The 21,886-nt window shown below is 40.8% G+C and overlaps 1 protein-coding gene across 2 annotated transcripts in view; it reads left to right on the top strand.

Moving 5' to 3' along the window:
- Window positions 1-21,886, top strand: part of GRB10 (growth factor receptor bound protein 10) — a 145,319-nt gene that overhangs the window by 14,152 nt on the left and 109,281 nt on the right. The window lies entirely within an intron of this gene.

Below are 21,886 nucleotides of genomic sequence, written 5' to 3'. Positions count from 1 at the left end.
TCCCTCCCATGCACAGAAACCTGATCTTAACTCCTGCATCTTAACATCTACATCTCCTTCCTTTGCTGTGATATTTACATATAATTCCTACTTCTTTAAACAAGAGGGAGTTGGATCTAGTCAGATTTGAGGAAAGCTGCATGAGCTAGCCTTATGAATATTTATCTTTGCATCAGCATCTTACTCAGGGATACTCAAGAAAAGATGACAAATGACTGTCTTTTTGACATGCACAATATAAAGCAAATGCAATTTCAAAGCTTCCCTTAAGCTTCTGTGGCATGCTTAAATATCTTCCAGTTGCACAGTTAAAGGCTGAAATAATTCTTGTACCCTGGATTTGTGAGATTTGTGAAATGCCTATCCCCAGCTACTTCCATTGATGCAAATGGTGGAGGTCAAACTGGTGTGTGGGGAGAGGGGCTGAAGAGAGAAAATTGTCTGAATATGATAGTGATTGCAGTTATGTCTAATCAGAGTTCATTTCCTGTAGATATTCCCAGAGGTTTTGCATAGTGAGAACAAATGCAAATGCAGTTTGGAATACACTGGTGCTCACAGTCCATGAGCTAAAAAAAATTGAAGAGATTGAGGTTTTGTTGGTTACCCCTGCCCCACCTCCCCCTGCCCAGCTTCCAGAGATGCTTGCTACTGAATAAGTGCAGTGCCAAGCTTCAGAATGATAAGATTGCACCTTGCAGTACCTTCAGAATGATAGGATTGCACCAGTTAGTTGTGCTGATGTCTTCTACCCTCTTCTGCAAGAAGAAATTTCTCTATTCCTTGTGTCCTTTGAACACCTGACGGGCAGTGGAACCATGGAATTTTGATCTACAGCTTGTAGATTGAGGCTGAGCATTAAAAAATGCACATGACATTACAGTCAAAGTTGTGTTTCTGCTGTTTGTCCTCCAGAATGAGACTGAAGAGCAAAATCCATAGGACTGAGGGTATGGCCCATGTGTCTCTCTGTTGTCAGGTTCTGGTTTGTTTGTGGTGTTAGGATGTAGCTGGATCTGTGTATCAAGAGAGGCAAGTGTCAGTGTTATGCTTCTTGAAAGGTATTTTGACACCTAAGGTTTTGAGTTGGTTGGGGTGTTTATTTTCTTAGGACTGAGTCTTTTCAGCCCTGAATGTTAGAATTGATATGCAGCTTGTTGGTATTCTCATTTTGCTTTGAGAGAAGAGAGGAGACAGTGCATCTGTTAAATTTATTTTCTTGTAGCACAGTGCTAGCTCTGGAGAGGAGACTTGATGCAGGTAAACAAGCCAGTGAAAAGCTGGGGTGTAGCTGTGTTTCTGATGGCAGCTTGGTGGCAGTGGTTGGGGGAAACTGCTTATTCCTCAGAGTCTTGGGTGTTGACTCACTGGTTTTTTTTTCCCCTTGAGCAATTTTAACTTGGTGCTTCTCTTTTATCTTTTCCCTATGCCCTCACTCCACCCAGTACAGTAATGTTTTCCTAAATCTTTGCTTTTTAAACCGTTCTCTGTCTTCTGAAAGTTGTGGGCATGGAGAAGATATTATTCCCTCTTTCTTTGCAGCAGGCTTTCATAGATTTGAAAGATTTCATCATGACCCTTCCTTTTGCTTCTTTTGGCTGAGCTCCAGTTAATTCTGTTTTTTCTTTTTTCCTCCCAGATGTCATGTTTTTCTAATTCTGTGATGTTCCTATTGCTTTTGCTTGGATTCTTTCCAGTTGATCTTTTCTGAAATTTGCTGAAGATTGGGTACAGCTTCATGCTGGAAGCTTTATCAGCCACAAGTAGAGCAGAACTGTTGCTTCATGATTCTCACATATGTTCCTCCATACATTCCTCTATGTCATTTGCCTCTTTCTCAACAAAGAATTTTCCAGTTTCTAAAACTTGCTTTGAATTAAGTCTTCCAGCAAGATGACAGCTTTAAGTTAGCAGCTTCCCCAAGTTTAATAAGTATCATTTTTTCCTTCATTATCTTCATCATTAGTGTTAGAATAGTGTGGGACCAGGGCAGATCTCTGCAGAGGTTATTCAGGATGTCAGGCTATTATGTGAGTATTTCAATTTTTTTTGACGTTCCAAGGAAATATAAGTCGATGCAGTTGCTCAGTCACTTTCAAATCTGCCATAAGATGACTGTTTGCATTGATAACAGTGAGACAAAGCTTTCTTATCTTTTTGTGAGAATGCAATTTGAATCTTTTGATGTGGTTTTGCTAATGTCTGGATTCAGTGTCTATTGCTTCTGTGTTCCTAAAATACATTTTTCTGACATAGTAGGATGTGGAGTTGGTTTGACTTAGCTTATACATGAACAACCAGTTTTTGTTGAGTTCAATTTTTATTTTCTTCTTGGTTAAGCAGATGGGTTTAATGGCAAATGTGCGAATTAATCAACAAGTATCATACTTAATGTTCTTCTTTCCACTCTTTCTCCCTCCCAGTTCTGTAGGAAATCACTGCTTGCCATTCTCCAGCCTTTGCTACCTTGTCAATCTGCTACGGACTTGCAAGAATAACTGCTAATGATTTGAATGATTAAAAAAAAAAAGTTGGTCATTTTTTAAAAATCTCCTTTCTCCTATCATCACTAGCAGTAGTTTGGGTTTATTTGTTTGGGTTTACTTGTTTGGGTTTTTTTGGTTGGTTTGTTTGTTTGTGGGGGTTTTTTGTGTGTGTATTTTTGGGTGTGGTGGTTTTTTTTTTGTTGTTGTTGTTTGTTGGTTTTAGTTTGGTTTTGTTACCTTGTAGCTTTTTTGAGAAAGTGGTGAGTTGACTGACCTTTCCTTTAATCATTATTTTATTGCTGTGGAATTACAGAATCAGTTTTTTATGTGTCTTGTTTCACTTTCACTAACTTAGCTATTGCAATAATTGTCTGCAGGCTATTGTTCTTTTAGAGAAGTGCAACCTTTGCTTGACCTCTTTACCTAGCAGGACAGACAGACAGACAAACTGTTGCTTGCTTTTTGTCATGTATGGGCAACAGCAACGCTTAAATATCGTGGGTCTGAGGATTAACTAAAAACTGAAGATGAGAGAGAATGAACGCTCAGTGGCAGAAGGCTCTCTTCAAACACAGAGCAAGTTCTTTCATCCAGAATTGATATACTGAATTGGTTAAAGGGCAAATGCCAGAAGGCTGAATTTTTGCCTCAGCTCCTTTGTCAGTCTTGAGTTTGAGAACATTTAGTTGATGCCCCTGATCAGCTCAGCTGTAACTCAGAAGCCATGAAAGGTTTTACATATATTGCTTCGGCTACTGTCTGAGGTTAGAATAATTGAAAATGGAAAGTACTGATATATACTGATGAACCCAGAATGCCTAGATAATGATATGATAAACTAAAGGCTTAGTCTTGTGTCACCACCAGATCTAGAAGTGTGTTGGATAAGGGGATGTTGACAGAGTGGAGAGAGTGAACAATGCTGATGCTGTTCACAAAATAAAACCCTTCTGAAAAGGAACGTACAGTTTCAAGAACAGATGGTCTAGTGGTAATAGAGACTTAACAAATTTTTGTTGGCTGGCAGCCGTCTTTCAGGTTAGGATTTTGTCTTTAAAGCTCTTTCATAGAGTTGACTTCCTTGCTGCAAAGTACTTGGTAAAAGGACAGAGTAAATTCCTCCCGGGACCTTGTTCTTCCTGATTTAACAAAAACGAGATTACAGTGGAAGCACAAGGTGAGGGACAGTCAGCTCACAGTGGCAGGTAAGGCTTTGTTGGAGCAGCCTATGGATGTATTGGATTTTATTCTGCCCCCTGCACTCCAGAATTAGCATGCTGCAGGACGGTTGTCACCCCTGTGATGGAAGGTGGGAAGACTGACTTGGAAATATGCACAAGTCTTGCTTTGATCATCTCATTTCTTCGGCAGAAGAAGCATATTGTTTGTGAGACAGAGCTTACATAATCCTCCTTCTGTGGTGTGTGTAAACATATTTAACACAGGCCTTTTGTTTCTTGACTAGTTTAAATTTAATCCATAGTTTATGTGCAGTGTGGAAGGGGACAGAAGAGGGGTGAGTTAGAGTGCATTTTAGATTTATCCTCTCCTTTAGTGCCTCAGAACTTGTGTGGATGCAAACCAAGCAAAATGGAGATAAAATAATCCCATTCTTATCTTCTATCTGTGCCCTAAAGACAAAGTGACTGTCTCTAACTAATCACTGGTATTGCAACCCTCAGTCTTTCCTTGCCAGGTTGGTTCTCTTGTTGCACAGTAGCTGGGAGAGAGGCTTTAAATGCAGAATTAGCATATAAGCCTGTGCCATTTTTGGCTGGCTGTTAATGTTTAAAGTCTTTAAAGTCACCCACCAAAGACAAGGCAGAAGAACAAACGTTGGCCTGGGTATGTGGCATGTGTGTTCTTGTTTAACATCGGAATTTCTGGTATGGCCAGGGATGCATGCCAGCTTTGGCAGCACAGGGCACAGTTCAGATACTTAAGTACTGTACTAAAAATAACAGGACTATTTTAGACTGGGACCCAATTAGGGAGAGAATGACTTGTTGCTCTGCAATAAGTAATCTGAAGTAGCAGCCAGGCTGCAATGAGCACGTAAACTCGGCTGTTTTGCTTGCAGAGCTGCCAGTTTTGACTCTGCTTCCTCTGTGTTTTGTTAGATGCTTTTCCAGAGGTTAAATAAAAAAAACAAATGAGAAAAAAACCACCCCAAAATGCTCCTCTTCTGAAGGCAGGCTTTATGTGCTTTAGTTCGCATTTTGATATTGCAGTGTTTAATAGCATTACAGCTCCTAATCCTCCAGTGCTGGCTTGGGAAATTCCTAGAAGGCAGGGAGCAGGAGGTGAGGAGCGATGCTCTCCGTGACACACTGAGTGAGCTTCACTCTGCCACACAGAAGGGAGCAAGGGTGAAGTGGGGCAGTCAAGGAGCAGAGGGGCTGTTTGAAAACAATTGCTTTTCCCTTGGGTTGCCTCCTGGGCATGGAGAAGGGGACTATGGTTCCTGAAACTTGTTGCTGCTGCTGTTGTGCTTTTCTGTGCCGAGAAGTACAGTGAAAATAACTTGCACCTTTAACCTCCTGAAACAAAGCATTAGTTTACACTTCACTGGTTTCTCTCTGATGGTTTTATTTTTGGGGATACTGCTGGCTGCCACCTTCTATTAGGTTGCTTGGATTTCAGTGAAGCAAGTTAGAGGAAATCTGCATTTTGCAGTGCACAGTGTGTGTGGGGTGATGGGGAAGGGACAAGCATTCCCCAGCATCCAAATCCTCTGGTCCTGGAGTGCTTTCAAGTGATTGGCTGCATCTGATCACAACTTTCTGCCACTGGTCAGAGTGGGGTTGTGAATAAGGGAATGCTTTATCGAGCCTAATGCAAATGCTGCGTTGGATAAACTTGAGCTGATGCTCGAGATGAAAGCAAAATGCACCTAAATTTTCTATTTTTGTAGACATCTTTCTAGCATGCTATTTTGAGAACATGAAAAAGCCAGAATCTTTGTGGTGTTGTGACTCTCATGCTGTTTTGAAAGTAGCTCTAAATTTTTTTTCAAAATAAAAAGCTGATAAGAGGTGTTCAAGGCTTTGTTCAGCTGTGGTCTCTTAGCAGCCTTCAGTTGTGATTTTGGGAGGACTGAATAGTGTCGGAATCATGTTCTTTAAAACCTTAGATTTCAGTTTGCTCTTGTCTGGCCTGAAATGCAAAGGAAGGATCTTCCTAGATGCCAATTATGAAAACTGCAACTTTTGTATTCACTGGTGAGATGCATTGCATCATGGACATGGTAAACTCCCAGGGAAACAGTGGGACGGGCACTTTGGCCGAGTAGATCACGTTGTGTGTTGTGGAGAGCCAGCATTTCAGTGTGTGCTTGTCAGCTTGTGGGCTGCATGTATTCTTCCTTCTGCATGCTGCAGCAGCCTGCAGGACTTGCTGTTAAAAGTAAATGTTACATGGAGGATGCCTAGCAACTGTAGTTTTTAGGTCTGTGCCTAATTGTTAAAGGTGCAAATCTGTGAGATTGATGCAGTGTTTTCTGGAGGATGCAGTGTGGCAGTGCTGAGGTGATGCTTTGGCACCACGGTGGTGTGGCTGTGCCTCCAGCTCTCCTTCATCACTGTCCCCATTAGGTTAATGTCTAGCACCCACAATTCTCAACCAGGAATATTAATTAAAAAAGAAAAATGTTGATTTGAATTGCAGTTGCTTAGGTAGAAAGCCTGCGAGGAGTTTTTCTCTGCTTTTAGAGCCTTCTGCTTCCTGGTGAGCTGTGCTGCAGTTATCTGGAGTGTTCACATCTATTACTATCATTGCCATCCCTTATGAGCTTTCCCCAGTGCTTGCCTAAATGATTATTATTATTTTAACACATTCATAAATCCAGTCACCCCATAGGAAAGATTTTCAGGTTTTCTATCAATTTCAGATTGTCTGAATTTTTCCTTTGAGAGGGAATGCTTATTCTCTGGGCACTTTTTCCATGTCCTCTATAACTGACTTGATGTCTGCCTTCTTTTCCTTCAGCTGTCTCTTTTCTGTGCGAAATAATCCAGGACTGTTCGTTTCTGCTTTAGGAATTCCTCTTCTCTGTACTCTTTAATTCTGTTTTACCCTTTCAATGTCATAACAGCCCACAGTTTTCAAGGAGTGGGTGTGCCCTGGGTTTAATGACTTGTTATGATTCTGCTTTGCTTGTGGCAGTTCGTTGATTCTTAATACTGTATTTCCTTGTGAGATATTTTCTGCTTTTTTTTCCTCCCCTCCCTCTTTCCTCTAAGATGATACTTCAAACAAGACTTCAGACTCCTGACACTTTAATTCAGTGGTACACACAGGCAGGGTTATTCTTCTGGCACATTGGCTTGAGTTTGTGGAAATTAAATCAGTTGCCCTTTTTGGCTACCCATTTGCCTGTGATCATGAGATCCTTCTGCTGTGCTTTGCATGAAGCTCCAGCTCTGATTGAGCACATTATACTGCTGGCAAAACTTGGTGTCACCTCCCTGGTTGTCACATTTCAGAGAGCTTAAGGATATCTTGAAAAGAATGGCGGCTATGGTAATTCTGAAGACTTCTTGTATGGAAAAAAGTTTTTGTGTTTTCCTACCTTTAACTGTTATCCTTTGGCTGGGTGTTAAGGGGAAAACCACTCCTGCAAGCCAGAGCAGCTCAGGTCCTTCTAAGAGTCCCTGGGGATAATGCCCACTTGTGTCTCCTTCATGCAGTGTCATAAACTTTGGGTGGATTTGTCATAACTTCTGCAGAAACTGTAGTGACATTTGCTCATGCCATCTTATTGATTATTCATGTCTGTGTTATCTAGTTCTACGTAGTTCTTTCAGAAAAGAAGTATCTTCCTGATTTTTAAGTTCCCTGGATTTACCTTGAACTCATTTCTAAAAGCACTTAACATCTTTCATGCTAGGTCCAGATCCTTTAGGTGTGACAGGGTATATACAGCAATTAACAGCTTGGTAGTTTGATGTTTTCCTTTTAGAAATCTTGACTGAATTATTTCCATTGTGCAATTTATAACAATCTTTTAATGCTGCTCTTAAGATGTAATGTGTGAGCAGTTATTTAGTATACATGGTGCCTAGTTGACTTATCTATTTTGATTTTTTTTAATGAACAAACGTAACATTTCTTAAGGAACTAAAACCAAAGCAGTCCTTTTCTTTCTGTCAAGAATCCTTGAAGTTTTGCAATCCTTGAATCCTTGCAGTTGAGTTTTGATGTGAGAGATGGGGGAAAGACTTGATTTCCTGTGTTTTGCAGCAGAGTTGGTAGCTGATGCCATTCTGATCTGGTCTTTGGTTTAAGTCTTGTGCCCCAAGTTCACTCTGGGCATTTGCTTGAAGGCACCATAAACAGGAAATTGATCTTCACTATCCTGACTTCTGAGGCTCCTGCCTTAGATTATAGGGCATGCCTGCATCAGTACATCCAGGGTTTAATTTCTGAACTTGTGTCCCTCCTCTGCGTTGCCTGGTCTCAAATTACTGGGACACCAAGTTAACATCTTTGAGTACACTTGGCAGAACAAAGTCAGAGGAATGTCCTTCTTGGTTAGAAAACCTAAATTGTCAAGTTCTGCAGCAAAAAGAAGGATATAAAATTTCCATACCTGAGTAAGAAGTCAGGCAGACTTCCCACTAGCAAAGGAGAAGACTTGGGAAGCTCTCAGGTAGCATTTGCAATGTTTCTAGCACATAATTAAATGCTACTTTCTTGTCCAGTCTGAGAACTTGTTTATGAAACCTAATATTGCCCTGTGAAACTCAACACTTTGCTGCTTAATACTACAGCTTTAGTGATACTCAGTGAGGTGGACAGGGTGCTTTGTGTATCGGCTGTTTGAGGCGTCGTGAAGGCTGAATCCAGCACTTCCTTCGCTGGCACTTGGAGGCTTCACCATTCCTGGGGAGGGGCAAGAAATGTCCATCTCAAGGGTCAGCCCTGTAGCAGATGCATCCTTAAAAAAACAAATAAAACAGCTGAGTCACTTGTTCATTCTTTTTCTTCCATGCTGCTGGCCAATCCCAATACCCTCCTATTTCATGCAGGAGGGAGAAGGCAGACAATACTGTCTTTTATTATTCATACCCTGCAGCTCACTATCTTCTTCACAAAATAAGGGTGGCGTCTGTCTGTCTCCACTTCATGGGAAAGATTAACAACAATTAAGGTCAGCAATTAAGGTTGTGAAAACCTTTGAATAACTGCAACATCTGTTCTTATACTAGAATAAATAAAATAAAGCTGAAGCTCTAATTGCCAACAGAGTACTTGCTCATATCTGTTTTGTAATTGTGGGCTTGTGAAATTCATATTGTTAACTGGTCCCTTGCTGGCCAGCATCACTGGTCAGCAGTCAGTGCAAGCTTCCATGCTTTTCCCCAGAGCCACATGCTGGAAGTGAGGGTGTTGGATGAGAAGTGGGAATTGTGTGTAAAGTGGGGGACTGTGGCAGTGGGGGTCAGGTGGTTCCTGAGATGGCTGTGGGACGTTGTCAGCCCATTACCTTGGACATAGCAGTTCATCCTCTGAACTGTCCAGTCCATTCCAATGTCAAATAAAGCCATTTTTCCTGCTCTTGACTCTGACTGTTTTTACTCTTACTTTGAAACAGAACAGGGTTGTTGATGGGAATGTTACTTTTTCTCAGTTGACTATCGTTTTTTCCATAAGCTCAAATTTGATGGCAGGAGGGCACCTGAGTGGTCTGAGATGGACATTTTTAGTAGTTATTTCCAGTGCTGCCTCAATGCGACTTGCATCAGAAAAAAAAACCCCAACAAATTAAAGAGAATGTCTTGAACTACAGTTAAGACCCTTCGCTCACGTAAGGCAATTTTGGTATAAAAGAATATTCCTTGAATGGAACATTGAATGTCTGATGGATGGAGTAGAACATTCCCATTAGAAGGTACCTATGCTGATCATTCAGTCCAACTGTCTTGACCACTTCAGGACTGACCAAAGGCCAAAGCATGTTGTTAAGGGCATTGTCCAAGTTCCTCTTAAATACTGCCAGGCTTGGGACATGGACCATTCCTCTAGGAAGCCAGTTCCAGTGTTTGACTACCCTTTTGGTGAAGGAAGTGTTTGTGTGTATCTAGTCTGAATCTCCCCTGACTCAGCTGTGAGCCATTCCCACACATCCTGTCACTGGATATCAGGGAGGAGTTTTCCGGTAATGAATGACACACTTGCTTAATTTTGTCTGACTATACGGGGTGATTTCTTAACTTGTTTGCAGTGCAAATGGTCAGCAGTGTTGTGCTTTCCATCCAGAGAATGAAAACTTCAGTGCTGCTCAAGTGCCAGGAGCTGGAGCCTAGTCCTTCTTGGCACATGTGGCCTCCACAGAAGGAGTTGTTTGTGTTCTGACTTGGCGCAAAAGCAGAGTCATTCTGCGCTTTCCAGTTGTCCTTTTTGGTGAGTTTTAAAGTGGATCTCGTTAGGCATTTAAACCTTAAAAGGTGTAACCTGCCTGAGACAGATCTGTGTTAAGACTTAGGGATCCATCATCAAAGTCAGGTAGAAAATTGGCCACGTCTTTCTGTCCCATAGGCCATGGGAGCCATTCAGGTGCTTGTTTCCTCGTGTGCTCAATATTTGTCCCTCCTCATGCACTGGTAGTGATTTTCTATAATCCTGCATTTCTTAACTTGAGCTGCAAAGTGTTTTCTGATCAAGTGCTGCTGCTTGCTGTCATGGGAAAAATTGTATCTGTGTAATTCCTGCTTCTTGCTTGTCTCACTGAGACTGACCGGAGTGCTGCGTTAGGCAATGCGTTGTTGCATTTCTGCAGGAGCAGGGTATGTGGGTATGCCTGCAGCTTAAGAGACAAGACTAGGAAGTTCTGCAGCTGGGAACTTCTCTGGGAATAGTGGCTATCATCATCTGCCACAGAGAGAAGAGCACTTCAGCATGGAGCAGCCTTCTCAAACCTGACTCCTGAGAGGCATCCAGCTTCAATGAACTTCTTCTGTCTTGTGTTCTGGAGAGAAACATTTTGGGTTTGTATAATGAGGCGGTTGTCACTTAGTTTAATGGGAGCGTCCTCATGAAAATTGTGCTGCTCATTTTAGGATGTTGACTTATACAAGTTCCTGAAAACTAGAAAAGATGCATAGGCAAAGATGTTGCGGGAAACAAATGTGATCATTTCCAAGACATAGTGCAATTTATCTAAGACCAGTGATGCAATAAAGAGGAGAGAATATCGGACATTGGTAGCAAATTCTGTGGTGCTGCTGTCAGTTTGAAGGAGATGGGCAGTGTTACAAGCTAGTGATTGCTGAGATCTGTATGCATCAGAGCATTAGGTAAAGGGAATATTCTCCTCTTCCAGTGACAGAAAGTAGCATGAAAGCCTGTGGGAGGTATTTGTGTAAAACAGGCAGTTGTGTGAAGCCATCTCTTCATGCAGAGCTGGTTTTTAATAAAATAGTTGCTAATTAGCAAGGCTGAAATGAAAATCGAGATTTTTCTGATGAATCTGTCAAATTGATTGTATTAATGATGAGTGAATGCTTTTATAGATCAAAATACAAAGTAGCAAAAAAAATTTGGAATTATTATTTTATCAATTAAGAGCAGCAATTAGAAATTCAAATTTGTGATATTCACAGAAGCTTTTACAAGAGAGCTCATCTGCTCCTTTGATAAACATTTTATTTTATTATACTGCAGTGTATTTTGGGAGAGGGAGAACTTTTTGGAAGAGCGAAGTGTGAACAAAATCTCTGCATCAAACAGTGAAAGAAACTCGGAAGGGAACTGAGATTTTTTTGTTTTTCATGAGGTTGACTGAGTTCTGCCATGCCATCTTGCATTCTGTGCAGCTGCTGAAGGATCTCTCATCTAGAGTTCACTGAGTTCACAGGCACATGTAAGTGCATGTGTGTAATATGTGTCTATAATATACGTGTTATACACACAGACGCACAGAGTGAAATGAAACCCTAAACGGCGATGGGAGGAACTGAAGCTTTTTCAGGATTTACTTCTGCAGTACAGAGACCAAAAGTCTGGGGATAGTGAATGGCTGGTTTGGCATGATTGTCAGTCTTGTCCAGAGGTGGTGAGAATTTGAAATTTCAGGGCTGTACACTGGGGAGGGATTCCTTTGGCTGTTTTTTTTCTCCAGATCATGGATGGATATGTCTGGACCAGTTTTTTAAATTCATGTTGTTGTCACTGGAAGGAACCAGGTGCTCCAGTGGTGTGCTTCATTGAACTGTGGGGATTGTAAGTGGCTTCTTGAGCTCATCTCATGCAAGAATCCCAGGTTTTTCTCTGACATCTTGGCAGCTGCTGTGGAATGAGATGGACTGCACATAGGGAGAGCCTGTTTCTCCTCCCTGACCGATGTGGCAGTGCAGGCGTGTACATTTCTCCTGTATGCATAGCACCACCACCACCCAGGGTATGTGACTGCCTTCATATCCTGTGATAGTGTTGTGGTCAGGTCCGCGCGCTGCCTGGATATCGATTTGTTTCTGTGGGCAAAGTACTACGGGCCTATGAAACAATGTTGTGTGTGGGGGCACTTACTTGCTGTCTTCTCCCTCCTTTCCAAAACTGCTGCCAGTACAAGTTGGATAATCTTGGAGGTGGGAGAATGCAGTTGGGACCCATGTGTGGGTTCCAGGCTTGGAGTACAGGTGTTTTGTGGGTTGAAGTACATTGGTATACAGGGAAGGCACTTTGGCTGCTTCTGGAGCCTACACCTTTGGAGAGCAAGTGTTCCTCTCTGGCAGCTCTGGAGTCTGAGGTTAACTGGGGATGTTCCTTGTTTAATGCATATCTAGTAAACCTTTAGTGCTGGGAATATTCAACATTTCATACTTCTGTTAAACAGCCTCATGAGGCCAGAAACAAGGCCTGATTTCCTTTATGGCATCCTGAAAGTACAGTAGGGAAAAAGCTGTTAATGTAGGTGGCTTGGTGAAATATTCTAGTCAAGTTATTTGGCCTGCTACTCAGCCTTCGATATGTAATCTCTCAGTACTGCCAAAATGCCATTCTAATTAAGCTGACATAGTCTATGAAGCCTGGGTGGTATTACTTCAGTTTTCTTCCCTGTCTTTACAACACTGCATTTTGAAAGGGTTGGTGGAAGCTGTGACACTTGCAACCTCACCACAGTCTTCATTAAGCTGGGATTTTGGTCACCTTATGACCTTCAGAATCAAAGGAAGAATATCTTCTTTCTTCCTCTCTGCAGGTACAAGTTAATAGCAGTAAATAAATGTTCACTAATGCACATGAAACATATGATCAGCTGGCCAGATTTCAGCTTTTTGTTGAACATTAGCTCTTGCACAAAATAATAACCTATTCTGTAGGTTTATTTTCTGTTTTGTTTACACTTACTTGAAAAAGCTATGCCCTGTTTGTCCCAGGGTGGTATTATATTTGCAAGTAGGTCAGCATACTCGCTTTTGAGATGTCAGCTTGAAATTGTTTTTCAAGGGCTAAAAAACGTAAGAGGGTAAGAAAGACTTTTGCATTGCTGATATCCTTTATTTATTTATTTATAGAAATTCTTAGCCTATATTCAAGAATAGAGCACCAGTAACATCTTAGTTGTGTTCTGAAAGTCGGCACTGATTGCCTGCTGCTAACCGTAAGCCACCCGTGGATTTGAAGCTTGTGTGTTGCATAATGCCAGCAAATGCATTTGAGATTACAAAATGGTCTCTTTGCTCTAAGAGAGATTGCTGTGATTTGTTAGTGAGGCAGCGTTAAGTACACATGGGGTATCTGTGACATCAGTGTCTTAAAACTACAAGCAGTTTTTTTGCAGTTGAGCGAGCTCTGGCACTGCTGGTGCTTCATTGCATAGGAGTGAATGAGTGCAGTCTCCACATTGGGTACACTTTTTTATGTTCCAGTCAGTCAAGGGTGTACATATTCCTTTAATTTTTGCATGTTATCTCCTGCACTTCTTGCCCTTCTTTATTATAGCCCTCTTGAACAGACAGGATTTTCTGTTCATCTCAAGAGCAGCACAGTGTTTGTTGGAGTTGCCTCCTTGCACGCTTTGCAACTAGAAGCAGAGTTGGTCGTTGCTTGGGGTTGATGTAGTCCAGAGCTCTCCTGGCTCTGTTGCATTATCACTTACAAGCCCTTCTGTGGTAAACCTTACCCTGCTGTACATGAGAGGTAAAAGGGGTTTGCTTGTTTATTTTTGCTACTTGCTGCTGTTACTTACTATGGTGTCCTCGTAAGAATTGTTTCAACAGTTGAATTCTTTGGAATAAATAATGTTTGGGAGTAATTACCACAAAACTACTTGGAGGATGACTTAGCGTGCAGTTGATGCTGGGGAATGCATCTCTGCTCACAGAATGTGGTAGTTTTTTTCAGAGGCTAAGCAGAAAGTCTTTCTTTTGAGTGCTGTGACTGTATAAATGAGGTATACTGAGAGTAACCTTCTCACTTAAGTGTACCTTTTATGGTATCTCAAAAAGATACCATCTTAGTGAGTAGCTGGCAGTTTGAATTGAAATGTCTAAACTTGCCTTGTAGCCTCAACCATTTGTATGCGATGGGACTATGTAAATAAACCAGTGCTTATTCGTGAACATAAATCACAGATAACTGTAAAAGCCTCTTTCAACTGGTTTTCCTAAAAAACACAAAGCTTGATGTCTATAGAAAGGCTTCTGATAATCCTAGTTAATAACTCTTCTCAAAAAAGGCTTGAACCAAGACAGCAGCAAGTGATACATGTACAATTACTGTGTTAACTGTCAACATTAAAACCTGTAAATTGTCAACGTAAAAACCTTAATGTCTGATGTCATTGGTCCACAATAATGAAGTTTTAAATCTTAAAAGCATTTTAACTTACCTGAAAATGCTGGGGAGCAGGAGAGACCCTAAGGAGGGATGTGAATGGTATTGGTAGATACCTGCCTGTGGCTTTCTGTGCACAAGTGTGAGTGTTGGTTTTGAAGTCAGCCTGATGGTCAGCCCACTGTAGCTGGCATGGTCTAACAAAAACCTGGCAAGTTCTTTGAGAAGCTACTGTGCCCCCTGCATAAAGATCCAAGGAAAGAAAAATAGGCTGTGGATAATTATGGTGATTGATGAATGCATAATTTGGATGAAACAGGCTTAAAATGCTTGAAAAACTGATCAGTAGATCATGTGATAGGAGATTGTCTTTTGTTGTTTCTCTTTTTTTTTCATATCTTTGTCCTTTGCATCAGCCAGGAGGGGAAAAAAGGTTTCTGCATGCTTTGGAAGATTCTCCTCCAAAATGAAGGAATATTATAGAGAAATAAGGGAACAGAAGCTGGGAGCAGGGCATCCTTGCTGCAGATGGCTACTCTATGAATTGAAAAGTCTCTCTATCAAACCTTTGCATATATATTTCAACTATTATTATGCACTCCTCAGCTGTTAGTTTTACAGCCTCCCAGCTTCTGTCTGGAGGCTGTAAAAGTAACAGCTGAGGAGTGCATGCTACTATCTTGTCACCTTAGTAAAGGCAAGTTGAGTCTGGTAGATCTGTCCAATGGATGTTTATTGACAGGCATGTAGATTAAGATATGGTTTCAAACAGAATCTGTAATGATCAGACTTTCTTAAAAAGCAAACAAAAAGCAACACTTTTGTTGTGCAGAGGCTGATGAACTTTAATTGTTTAGAAAAATGTCTTGTGTGTAGTTTAGTCTCTGGGCTGGGAGGTCTAGAGCCCTTGGCTTTCAAATCCCACCACAGAGCAGAGGGAAGGACCATTCACACCAGTTGCATGTTAGAAGCATAAAGGCTCAGTAGTGTGCTAAATGCAAAAGCAATGTTTTGGTAAGTATGCAACAAAGGCAGACTTTAGTTTAGCTGCTACTAGAAGGTGAAAGTTAAGTGCCTTTGAGAAAAACTTTGTATTTTATTTGGAGATCTGTCCGAATGTTTAACTTCTGTGAGATGCCTGGAAAGCATTAATTCTCACGGATGTGCAGTAGGAAAGGTTTGCCAGCTCCTAATAGCAGTAAACAAAGAAAATGAAAGCTCACAGGTTGCCTTGGCCAATGTAATAGTTAGCTGCCGCTGGAGAGGGGGTGATGCTGTTCCCTTCCCCTCTTGCTCATGGTCTCCTGTGTTCACATTGTGCCAACTGAACTGCCTGTCAGATCTAAGTTTATTGCATTTGCTTTCTTGCAGAGCACTAACCCAGCAAAACAAATGCATTAATTAACACAAGCTGAACTCATTAAGGACCATACATGACACAAAAGGGGGAGAAGGAGGGAGTGCCATGAAGCTGCTGGGAGGAAGTGGAGGAAGAAAGCAGAGCAGGGGCTGATGAAGAGAGTGGGATGTCTGTCCTGTTTTTGGCAGTAACAAGCTATTAAATCATCTTGACTGTTGTATAACTTCACTCTAAGTCTTCAGGTTGGATAATAAAAGCTTAAAATAACATAAGGAAATAATTATTTAGACTGCTTCCCAAAATTATAAAATTTTGGATTCTGTTTTACGAGAAATGTGACTAGATTAGGGTGGGCAGGGGAGGCAAGACAGTGACAACACAGAGAGAATGGAGGCAGCATTTTTTTTATTCTCTGGAGGCAAAAGATGTAGTGAGAAACCATGTGTGCAGAATTGGAGACCACTAGTCATGGCATTGTCAGATGAAGTTCACCCTGGGCTGCCTCACTCGTGTACCTCTCACATCCCAGTTGTGCATCCTTGCACTTTCCCTACCTCTGCATATGGCTTGCTGGTGGCGTTGTCTGCTGAATACGACATGGGTTTTTATTTCAGTTTCTGTCTAATTAGCATTTCATTTAGACTTTGGTACGAGTCTCTGTTTAGTTGCCAAAGTTCCTGCTTCAAAGCTATGGGTCTGAGGCTATTAGGAGACAGAAGAGGATTTTCAGTGATCAAGAAAGACAGTGAAACTGCAGAGTTTTGTCAATATTTCCAAAGTTCATTATAGGTTTGGGATTTTGGGGTTGTTTGGTTTTTTGATTTTTTTGTTTTCCTTGGGGGTTTTTTTTGTTATTTTTCTTCATTGTTTTTTTTTTCCTTGATTTTTTTTTTGGTGGTGTTGTCCAATGTTGTTGGGCTAAACACTGTTTGTTTTTTTTTTCCTCAGGACCTTATCTTTGCTGTCAGTGAAGGTGTTCTCTCAGGAGGTGAACATGAATTCACAGGCTATGAGTCTTTAGCCCTTTCAAAATTTTAGGTAGATTCAGGAAACCAAAAAATGCTGAACTGCATATATGTTATTTAATTTTATTTGGCAAGGCTCGAAGTGGGATGGCATCAGCTCTTCTGTGCTTCTTCTGAAGTATGTATCTGTTTTGGCTTTCAAAAGCCTGAATTGCCGTTGCCAAGATTCTTCACTTTCTGGCAAAAGTACAATGGCAAATGGCTTCCTTTACAAGGTGTAATATTTAGACTAACAGCTTTGCAATTAAGAATGGCAAAAGAGAATTTTATTCCCTTTTTTTATAAGACCAGATTTTTTAGTATGGTTTCGTGGGAGTGTTTGGACGTAACTGAAGTGCTTTTGATTGATGATTTATATTTTGAACAGTGCTTTTCATTTTAGTGCGCAACACTCGCCTGAAATTTCAGCTAGAACAATGCTTTGTTTTCAAAGATGTTCAAAGTATTCCTCTAGTTAGGCAGTTGCTCCATATCATAGACTTGCAAATGACTTTTGGGTATATATGTGTAACAAAATGGGTGTGAAGATACCCGATTCCTGCAAGGAAAATGGGGAGAAATTGGGAAAGCTGTGGGTATTCTTAAATATTACCTGCTGCTAATCTCAGTAGGCCATCAGGGTGTTGACGATCATGTCATTACGTCTTGTGGTTGGAGAGTGATTCCATTCTGGAGTGTTTAGGGACGTGTATTGGAGGAAAAAAAGCTTGTTTGAAGGGAAACTAGCCAGGTATTGTTTTTCAGCATGGGCAGACTGGAGAATTTGAGTGTGAGGAGGAACATTCAGAGCTGGGGAGAGAAGCAAGTGTGTATTTGAACTGAGTGAGTGAGAAACTTAACCACTTGAGAAAGTGGTCAGTAAAATGTTTGAGGGGATGAATTCAGTCCTGCTGACCAAGTAATCCCTTAGGGAGGGTGAGGAGTAGTCTCAGTGTTGTAAATTGACAGTCTCCACCTGAAGCTATCACTAAAAGAGGGAAGATGATGTAGAAATCCTTATGTGTGCTGATTGCTGAAGCCATGATGAAATTTGATGGCAAACTTGTGTGCTGCCAAGGATGCTTTAGTCTCCTTGGTCCAGCCAGCTCAGGAATCTGATGGCACTTTCTTTTCAGCCCACATAGTCATTCAGGCTTCATTCTTGTGAGAAATTGTCTGGATCTTGCATGCAAAAACACATCTGGGTCTTGCAGTATCAGTGCAGCTGGGGACATTGCTAGCTGTCAGGTCTTTCAACTAGGGAAATTCACTGGCGTGCCTCATGCTGCTTGTATCCAACTTTATTTCCATTGTAACTATGGCAATAGGAGCAGACTGGTAAGAAAGTGTCAGAGTATGGGTTCTCATGCCTGTTGCAGAGGGTTGCTCGGTGTATCCATAGAACTGCCTCACCTCATCTTGTAAACCTGTTTTGGTGATGCAGATAAACACCCATGCATGTGTGTGTGTGTATATATATGTGTATATATATATAGTATATATATGTACACACATGTCTGAAATAAAAACCAGAATGCTTTCCTAGATGGTATGAAGTAGTGGGCAGCCTACACCCAGGAGAACAGCCAGATAAAGTCTTAGAGATTGCTGTTTGTGTAGACCAAGAAGAGACGATCTTTTTCTTCCTGGGGCTTTAAGATGTTAAATGCAGTCCAGTAGTCTTAATTCAGACAGTTCTGAAGGTAAGTTAAAGAAGAATATTTTTAAGACCTTTTTCTGGTTTCTAAGGAAAATCCAGGTTTGGTCTGCAAAACTTCATTTGGTATTGTGGGGAGTAATGCATAGTGATACTTAATGGCTGAGAGAATGAAAGATATACATTAAATAGAGGGAAAGATTTTTAACTCGTATGTAAAACCTGAGATCTTAGATAAAGGACTTCAGGTCAAAATTAAGGCTGTGCTGAAGCTTTTTCCCCTTCCCTCTTTCACAATAGTTCAGCTATAGAAAGCAGAACATTATAGAAGAAAAATTATGAAATACTTAAAAGGGTATAACATTCAACAAATTTGTTAAGTTACCTTTTATAAAAGAGCATAAATCCAGTTTTCAAGAGCTCTGAAGCTTGTCTTGCAACTCTGCCAGGTTAAAATCCTTTTCTTTTTTTTTTTTCCTCCTCCTCCTCCTGTTCCTAACTAATCTGCAAGCAATTGCGTTTTAAAAATTATTTTTCTCTTGAATTTAAAGACTTTGACAGATGGCACATGTAGAACCTGGAAAACTTCCTGAATTGGCAGAGTGACCATACCCCTGCCATTTTCCTACCACAGTATCTGTAGGTGCGTAGGCTGTGTCTGCTTCCAGAGTGCTGGGTGAGATACCGTTTCCTCTGCTGGGAATGTGCAGATAACAAGTGATAAATCAGAAAAACATACCTGGTGATGGGCTTGATTTGCAGTTAATAGACAACTTAATCTGCTGGTTACCAGAGTAATTTGATTGTGACTAAACCCATTCAGAGCAGTGACAATCTCCAGGGTGCATACCTGCAGTGTTTTCCATGCAGGATTAATATCAATCTTTTAGATCGTGTGAGTTATGTTTAACACTTTTGAGAGGCTGAGATATCAAAGCTGTGCCTCACAATAGTCTGTTCTTTATTCTGGAGGATGTTATACCAAAAATTAGTCTTGTGACCTTTGAAATGTGGTTTATCTTGATTGTCCTTCTTTCAGGGCCTCTGTCCAAGGCAGAGCTCTGAAGCCAATAAAAGCACATGAAGTCTCCTGGTTCTGAATGTGCACAGGCCTCATCGCTCAATGCTGCATGACTGTTGTTCTCACCAATGAATGTCCTGAGTTTTGTAACAGGGATTGATAACATAGCTTGTTTCCTATTTAGTCCTTTGGAATTTCCCTCCCTCATCTGAGGCATTTTAGGAAAAGGGCAGTAACGTGGCACTTGAATACTTCTTTGTGATTTGTGCTGTGTAAATTGTGTGCAAAGAACATGTATGTCTATGTGCAGCTATAGTCTCTGACAAGAAGTGACATGCTAAATACTATCTATAAAGACAACAGCACAGAAAAAAATTATTTTTCTTTTTAAGCTAATGAACACATGAATTGGTGTAGAGTTCTGTCCCTATGAAATTTATTACTTGTTGATGTGGTACAAAGAACCTTAGGTCTTAAAGGTGAGCAAAGGGTTTTTGTATTCCTGGGGTAGGACTAGGTTGATAAACTGCTTTTAGACAGATCAAAAGAGATGAGGTCTTAAGTCAGTGTTAATGTGTGACTGACGAGGAATGATACCATCTAGAGATTATTGCTTTCCTCTGTTTCTGCAGCTTTAACAAATGAATACTCAAGAATGTATCAGCGAAGCAAATGGTTCTTGATAAATTATGCAGTCTTGACTCCAACTATTGTTTGAGGTAATTTATGGTCTTCCACTGGTGTAATGGGGCTGTGGCATAAACTGCAGCACGCCCTAGGGTAGACAAATTGGTCTGGTATTGTTTCGGAACATATTTAATCTATCTTGCTGTAAGTGAGTTGGAGCCTTTTGCTGAAATGTCAGAGGACCAGTATTTTGATATTCAGTCCTAAATAACCTACCATTAAATTTGCAACAGTTGTGCCTTTTCGTGATGTCTAAATCCTGAAGCGATAATAAACATAAAACTGTTGCAGGGTAGAGCTCAATTCTTTTCCCTTACCCCTTTATGTTAACTTTCTTTAGTCTTGGTGGGTTTAGAGGCTAATAATACAGATCTCTTTATTGATGCATTTTACCAACTTCATAACACCTATTTCAGTGGCTTGCATAATTTCTCTGTAGATATGCTTATGAGAAAGAAAAAAAAAATAGTACTCCCCCAAGTGAAAAGACTTCTGAGAGCTTTTGTTAAATCTGTGCTTAATTCTCCCTGAACAAACTGGGTGATTAAAGTGAAATCTTCAGATCAATCTTTAAAACTGACTGCAAACTTTAGGTGTGGAGAAGTAGTTAGAAGGCTGTAGACTACTCTTTCTATGTTTAAAGACTAGCAATGGTGCAAGTTGAGTAACATGTCTACAGAGTTAGATGTTTGATGTGGCCTCCTCCACCCCCCCCACTTTGAATCCTGTAAGATTTTGGGTTTAATTTTTTTTTTCCATAGTGCTTGGTTACCTAGAATAAATAACCGGATTTGTGCATATTTGGTTAAATGAATTTTCAGACTTGCTATTGCCAACACCAGTTTCCTCCAGGGGTACTTGGCTGTATGAATTGATCACTGCAGAAACCCAGTAACTACTTCCTGGAAAGAAATTCCCAGGAGTTTGCCTGCCTTACTGATAGAGGAGAAGGCTGCCATACCTCAGCCAAACTCATCCTGGACCTAAGTAAAATAAAGTTTCCTTGATGAGTGCACGGTTTGTGGGCCTTAGGCGGGAAGTCATCCAGGAACAGTTTGTCCAAGATGTTTTTTTACCCTTGTCCCTCACTTAACTGTCCCATAAATTTTGCTGACAACTTTGGTTTGGTGACAGGTCTTGCTTAGCAGAGAGCAGTGGGTAGACTGTTTAAAACTTGGGCTTTTGTTTTGAACACATACTTGATAATTAACAGCAAGCCAGACAGGAGCTTGCTTTCATGGTAGAAGTAAAAGTTGTGACTGTGCTTTGCAGCTTGCTTTCTCTTCCCCACTCATACCTTTTTCATCTACTTGGAGGTAGCATCACACCCTGTGTCCACCCCTGCAGGTAGGAAGAAATGCTGGAGCAGGAAATAGTGCTTTATTTATTTGCTTATTTATTTAGATTTATTTTTTGTTTCCTTTTTGTGAGGCAGTTATAATAACTGTCTTGACATTGTCTTACCCTCTTATTTTTAGTTCCTTAGCCATATGTACCTCTAAATGTTTGCAGATTTCTTTTCAAGCTCTATTTGATCACAAAGTGGTGCTTTAAAGGATACACAACTCACCTTGCAAAGCTGCTGCTAATAATGACTCAGAAGAACAAGTGCAAGACCTGAATGAATTTGTATGTGACAGTCTGTTTGATATATTGTGTGAGAATAAAACCACGGGGGAAAAGGCAGGCAGGAAAGGGTAAAGGTTAGGAGCTGTGTAGCCAGGCTTTGAAGACTGATGCTGCATAATGATCTCGGGGATCTTATGGGGTTTTTTCAACTTAAATGATTCTGTGATAAGTGACTGTCATCTTAATTAACTCAGAGATTTCAGTTTTCTTTCCACAATTGAAAACATAGCCTCAGGTGGTGAGAGCCAGTTTTTAAATGGCTGG

Source organism: Zonotrichia albicollis, chromosome 1, assembly GCF_047830755.1.
Source record: "Zonotrichia albicollis isolate bZonAlb1 chromosome 1, bZonAlb1.hap1, whole genome shotgun sequence".
NCBI classification, from domain to species: Eukaryota; Metazoa; Chordata; class Aves; order Passeriformes; family Passerellidae; genus Zonotrichia; species Zonotrichia albicollis.
This window is presented reverse-complemented; position numbering and strand designations above follow the sequence as displayed.